The following is a 7033-nucleotide window of genomic DNA, read 5'->3' as shown; positions in this document are numbered from 1 at the left end:
GCTCAAGGATTTGGACATCATCATCTTCCTTCTCTTTCTCAGCAGGGATCTCACCAGTCTGGGTTATGAGAAAGGTGTGTGGAGTAGATGCTGGCTTGGAAGTGAATTGCTGAACTAAGGTCTTTAGAGTTGCCTCACTTTGAATAATGCCTTGAATGAAGGAATTTAAGAGAGGTACTGGTTCAGTTGGGATGGATGTGGAAGAGGTGTAAATTGGAATGGAAGGAATGTCTGTGGTAGCTGTTTGGATGGTTGAAATAGGAGCTTGAGGTTCAGCTTGTGTGTGAGTTTGTGTTTCAGGTTGAGTGGGTGCTGTTTGGGTTAAGGTGGGCATGGAAGTAGATATAGGCAAGGGTTGTTCGGGTACAACTACTAAAGCAGAATCAGAATTAATGCTTTCAGTAATTACCTTAGCATGGCTTCTGATAGGTGAGGTTCTGGTGAGTTGGACAGCCCTTGCTGGATCAGAAGTTCTTTTAGATCTTCTTTCACGTTGTACTTCTGAAGCAGATTCAGAAGCTTGTTCTGCAACTGTCTCTTTCTGCTGAAGGGGACTTTTCAGAGGCAGCTTTCTTCTTCTTACCAAGTGTACCTCATCAGAATCTGTGGATTCTTCAGCCTCTGAGGAGTCTCTTATACCCTGAATTACATTCTGGATGATCTCATGGTCATCCTGCTCATCTTCCTCTTCCTCAAGAATGATTTTGCGTCTCTTAGCCAGAGGCCTGTCTTCATCTTCAGTTTCCTCACTTGAGAAGTCTTCCCATGTGTCTTCTGAGCTTTCAGAATCAGACATTTGTTGTTGTTGAGTTGAGGTTCTCTTCAGAGACCTTTCAGAAGATGCTTCCCTGATGATCACGGTCTTGGAAGCAGCCTTCTTCTTTGCAGGTTCCTCTATCAGAATCCCTTTGCCCTTAGGATCTGAGGGCTTGCTGCTTGTTTCTCTTCTGGATTTCCTGGTAGTCAGCTTAGGAGGACTTTCAGGAAGGGTGTTAATGAATTCTGTAAGGGTGATAGGATCTCCTTGTCTTCTGAGCATCCTTACATATTCCAGAATGCATGCTGGATTGTCCTTCTTGGACCAAATAGGAAATTCATCAATGGGGTAATTCCTCTGACGAACTTCATCAGAAGTGTCTTCTTTGGGAGCTACTTTGATCTTCTCAATGATCTGCATTTTCTTTAACTTTGTGCCATTGAGGGTATCACCAACTATCGTGGCCAGATCTTCGTGAAGTTCAAGAATTGATAGAGTCTTAACAAGCTTGTTTTGGACGAAGATATCTGACAGTAGCCTTCCATACGGAATGTAGGAGATGAATCTCTTGTTCTCAGAACCAGTTGTGGTCCTTGATTTTTCCACACACTCCTTCAGATAATTGAAAAGAAGGAATGGCAGACATATAAGCTCACCAGTTGAAATGTATTACATGATTACCTTCTGAGTTGCATTCAGGTAATCAGTTCCTCCAGTTCTAGGGTGAATGCAGTGCATGAAGATCTTTTGCCAAATCTTCATCTCAGACTTCAAGTCCTTAAAGCTGTACTTGGTTTTCTCGTAAGACCAGTTATCATAGAGCGCCTTGTTGACAACGGTCCTCATTCCAGCGACATTTGCTTCAACATTCTTGATCCTTTTTCCCTCTTGGAACTTCATACCCAGCAGCTTTGCAATAGATTCTTCAGAGATCACAATTTTCTTGCCCAGTACATGGGAGACGACGTAGTAGTCATTGCACACTGCATTTTTCCAGAACTCGACAACCAATTTGTGATAGATTGGACCAACGAGCCTGTTGAAGTACCCAGACCATCCTTGCAACTCGACTTGGTTCCTGATATCAAACCCTTGTTGAGCAAGATTATCAAAATCAACTCTTGCTTCGCAGCACACATTCAGTTCTTCCACTTTCTTTGCACAGGTGACTACATTTGGTGCATTCAGAATCTTCTGAGCTTCCTCGAATCTTTGCTTCTCTTGGTCTTTGGCAGTTTGTGTGGTAGAAGCAGGAACATTCGCCTTAGTTTTCCTCGATTTGCCCATGATTTTCAGAGATGGAGGTTTAGGGTTCAGAGAAAGGAGGAAATGTTGGAGGAAGGAATATGAATGAATGCAATGCACACGGATAGTTTCAAAACCGTAAGTGTAAGTGAGTGGGAGATCGTGTGTGACAGTGCATATAGTGGGTTTAATGGTAACCGTTGACAGTTTTTCTAAGAAATTAAAGGCAAAATCAACGGTTATAAAATATATAGTCTGAAAATAGCATAGTAGAGGAGAGTAGACGTCATCATTATAGCAGATATACCACGCGACTCAAGGAACTATGTCACAAATGAAGTGACACGTGTATTGTTGTCTACCACAGAAGTTTAACCAGGGGGTTAAGTGCTTCTGATCGAGTAACTTCTGAAGGAGGTAACATCTGATGACTTCAGAAGTACCAGGGTCAGAAGTTCTGAAGAAAACCTTACTCTAGACAAAAATCCATGTTCAGGTTTTCAAGAATAAATAAAAACCTATCTTCTGCCAAGGGCTTAGTAAAGATATCTGCCCACTGATGGTCAGTATCAACATACTCTAATGATAGAGTGCCCTTCTGAACATGATCACGAATATAATGATACTTTACCTCTATATGCTTTGCTCTTGAATGTAGAATAGGATTCTTGCTGAGTGAAATAGCAGCTGTGTTGTCACAGTAGATAGGAACCTTCTTCATAGACAATCCATAGTCCTCTAGATGGTTCTTCATCCATATGGTTTGTGTACAGCAAGTGGCAGCTGAGACATACTCTGCTTCAGCAGTTGATAGAGCAATTGTGTTCTGTCTTTTGCTTGACCAAGATACAAGATTTGATCCAAGGAAATGACAGCTTCCAGAGGTGCTTTTCCTTTCCACTCTATCTCCAGCAAAGTCAGCATCACAAAAACCTGAAAGTGTATACTCTGATGTTTTTCTATACATCAAGCCAAGGTTAGTAGTTCCTTTTAGATATTTGAGGATCCTCTTAACAGCAGTTAAGTGAGTCTCTCTAGGATCTGATTGGAACCTAGCACAGAGATGCACACTAAACAATATATCAGGCCTAGATGCGGTTAAGTAAAGAAGAGAGCCTATCATTCCACGATAGAGCTTCTGACAAACCTTAGAGGAAACTTCCTCTTTCTCAAGAATGCATGTTGGATGCATTGGAGTCTTTGAGATGTTGCAGTCACTCATGTTGAACTTCTTCAGAAGTTCCAGGGTGTACTTCTTCTGATGGATATAGGTGACTCCTGGTCGTTGATCTATTTGAATTCCCAGGAAGTATTTAAGTTCTCCCATCATGCTCATTTCAAATTCAGCCTGCATTAACTTAGAAAATTCCTTGCACAAGGAGGGATTAGCAGAACCAAAAATGATATCATCAACATAAATCTGAACTATAAGAATGTCATTCTTATAGGTTCTGCAGAAAAGAGTATTGTCACCTTTACCCCTTACAAACTCATTCTGTAGAAGAAAGGAGCTGAGCCTTTCATACCACGCTCTGGGAGCTTGCTTCAATCCATAGAGTGACTTCTTGAGCTTGTAGACATGCTCTGGGTGTTTGTCATCTTCAAAGCCAGGAGGTTGCTTGACATACACTTCTTCTGAAATGTAGCCATTGAGGAAGGCACTTTTGACGTCCATCTGGTGAAGAATGATGTTGTGATTTACTGAGAAGGAAATCAGTAGCCTTATAGCTTCAAGCCTTGCTACAGGAGCAAAGGTCTCAGTGTAATCAATTCCCTCTTGTTGACTGTAGCCTTGAGCTACCAGTCTTGCCTTGTTTCTTGTTACTTCTCCTTTTTCATTCAGCTTGTTTCTGAACACCCACTTGGTTCCTATGACATGGAACCCTTTAGGTTTAGGCATTAAGGTCCATACATCATTCTTGGTGAACTGATCTAGCTCTTCTTGCATTGCTTGAATCCAGCCTTTGTCTTCAAGAGCTTCATCAACTGATTTTGGCTCAATGAGAGACACAAATCCCTTCAGACTCAGAAGAGTCTCTTCTGAAGGTTTGAGCATAGACCTGGTTCTGACGGGAGCATCTTTGTTGCCAATGATCAGTTCTTCTGGATGAGAAGCAACTATTCTTTTCTTCTTCTGAAGAGGATCAGAAGTTGTTGGAAAATCTTCAGATGCTTCAGCCTCTGGAGCAACATCCTCTGGGCTTTTTATTGGTTGATTTGCTTCTGAACAGTCAATGCTTAAATCTGCAAATCTTTCAAACAGCTTTGACTTTTCTGAGCCAAGCTTATCATCAAATCTAATCTGGATGGATTCCTCAACAGTTTGATGAATAATATTATAAATTCTAAAACCTTTGGATCTTTCAGAATAACCAAGAAAATAACATTTTAAAGCTTTAGAATCGAATTTACCCAATTGCTCCTTAGTGTTGAGCATGAAGCAAGTACTTCCGAATGGATGGAAGTAAGAGATGTCAGGTTGTCTTCCTTTGCATAGCTCATAAGGAGTTTTCTCCAGAATTGGTCTAATGGAGATTCTGTTCTGGATGTAGCAAGCAGTGTTGATTGCTTCTTCCCAGAAGTGTTTGGCCATACTTGATTCTTGCATCATGGTGCGTGCCATCTCCTGAAGAGTTCTATTCTTTCTTTCAACTACTCCATTTTGTTGAGGAGTGCGAGGACAAGAGAAGTTGTGAGAGATTCCTGAAGGTATGAAAAACGGTAGAAAGGGGGGGGTTTGAATAACGTTTTCAGAACAAAACTTCCACCTTAAAGATTTTGACAAATCTTTCGAGAACTTAAGTGCTAAAGATAAGAGATAGAAAAGCACACAAGGATTTTATCCTGGTTCACTTGATAAATCACTCAAGCTACTCCAGTCCACCCGTTAAGGTGATTTCTTCCTTCTTAGAATGAAGGCAATCCACTAATCAGGTAAGAGTTACAACTGCACTTGAAACCTACAAGTGACTAACAATTACACTGACTTAGCTCACACTAAGATTCACTCTCTTAGTCTTCTCTAGGATCCGATCAACCTTGATCTCCTAAAGGAACTAAACAAACTGTTTATCAAAGAAATGTTTACAAGAGATTTGCTTCTAAAAAGCTAATAGTAAACACAATGAATTTCAGATGAAAGAAAGCTTAGAATATTTTGAATATGTCTTGCGCGTATATGTGTTTCTTTTTCTTCTTTTTATTTCCAGCTTCTTTCAATCTTCAGCCTCTATATATACTCTAAGGATTAGGGTTGAGCGTTGCATGGGAAATGCTACCGTTGGAGGGCAGTTCTGGAAAATCCAGCTTCTGCTGTGGCTGAGAACGTTAGGTAGGTCGTCAGGAAGGTACACTTGCTTTTGTACTTGGATAGCGACTTGACCTTTTAACCTAGGAGACTTCTGATCAGGGGAATACTTCATATTGGAACTTGTGAAGCCGGTTGATCAGAGTCAGAGGGAAAGCACAGATCCTCTGACCATTGTATCTTCTGATTCTGAACTCAGAGGGAAGAACATGGCCTTCAGAGTTTCTTGCTTCTGGACTTCAGAGTTTCCACTATTCAGCTTCTGGATCTTCAGAGTCTTCTACACCATCAGAACATCTGAACCTTCAGTGTTTCTTGGTTATCAGAACTTCTGGATCTTCAGAGCTTCTAGCGACTGAGTCCACATCAGAGTTTGTATAGCTTCAGAACTTCTGAAGCTTTTCCACTGTTCATACTGAACATGGTGAATGCGAAAGCGTTGCTTGGGTTACCCTTTATACACAGTGCTTCTGATTTGTGTGAGATTGAGTTGAGGTCAGAGCCTGTAAATAGCACAATCAGAAAAACACGTTAGAGTACCACAATTGTTCATATCAAAAGGTTAACTTGTAATCATCAAAACATAGAGTTGTACTACTAGATCAAAACTTGATCTTACAATCTCCCCCTTTTTGATGATGACAAAACTAAGATTTTTGATGAACAATTCTTAAACATTAAACTGAATTCACTCAGAGTTTAGAGATATAGAATAAGACTTATCCTGATGTGAATAGTTTATCTTGCTTATTCTGAATTCAAGTCACTGCTTGATTCTGAGCTTAGCTCCCCCTGAATCTAATACTTGATGAAAACGTTAGTAAAGTCTAGATTCAGAGCTAAAAAATATAAGAGTTCAGAGTGAAAAGCTTATGACATAGATGAAAAACGAATAATCAGAGCGCATAAGTGATCAGAGTCAGGGACAAGGTATCAGAGTCTTGGGTATCAGAGTCAACTTAGAATCACTTCAGAAGAAGTGAAATGTATTCCTTGTATTTACCCAGTGACACATCTATGGTCATGAAGGTGGAACTCTTAAAAATCTCCAAAAGAAAAATAAGTCACACTAACACATCTTACAAATCAAAAACTGGGTGTACTCCCCCTTTTTGTCATAAGCAAAAAGCTTGGGGTGTGAAAAACTTAGCTTGAAGTACAAGGTACTCCCCCTTAGAGAAGGTCTAAGTTTAAAAGAAAATGAAAACGATGTAAGAATCAGAGTTAGGCGAAAATAAATAGAAGAGTTAATGCAAGGGATGAACGTTTACCACCGGTCAAGTGAGTAAATAGAAGGGTCAGTTACCAAGAACTTAACCTCGAGAAACTGTAAGAGCATTAACTTTCAGAGAGAAAGTGAAGCCTATAAAAAGCGTTGGAGAGAAAGGTAAGCTTCACACCTCGAATAATTTTCAGTAAAAAAAATGGCATCATACAACTTAGCACTAGAAGAGCTGAGGAAGAAGGCCTTTGAAGAGGACTTGTTCCTGAACATCAGGCATCCAGAGGGTGCAACAACCATCGCGGAGCTGACACGGACACTGCTGGAAGAGGACCTGCGTCCAGAGTTGGAGAGAGACCTGAAGGAATTTCTTGCCTTCGTGGAGGAGGTGCAAGAACTCAGCCGGCTTGAACTCAAGCTGCTGGAAGAGAAAGAGAGTTTGGAAGAGAAGCTCAAGACTTCAGAAGAGATTCTGGAGAGGGATGAGCTAAAGATCAGGCTC

The sequence above is a fragment of the Lotus japonicus genome, chromosome 3 (genome assembly GCF_012489685.1).
Source record: "Lotus japonicus ecotype B-129 chromosome 3, LjGifu_v1.2".
Taxonomy (NCBI): domain Eukaryota; kingdom Viridiplantae; phylum Streptophyta; class Magnoliopsida; order Fabales; family Fabaceae; genus Lotus; species Lotus japonicus.
Note: the sequence above shows the minus strand (reverse complement) of the source record.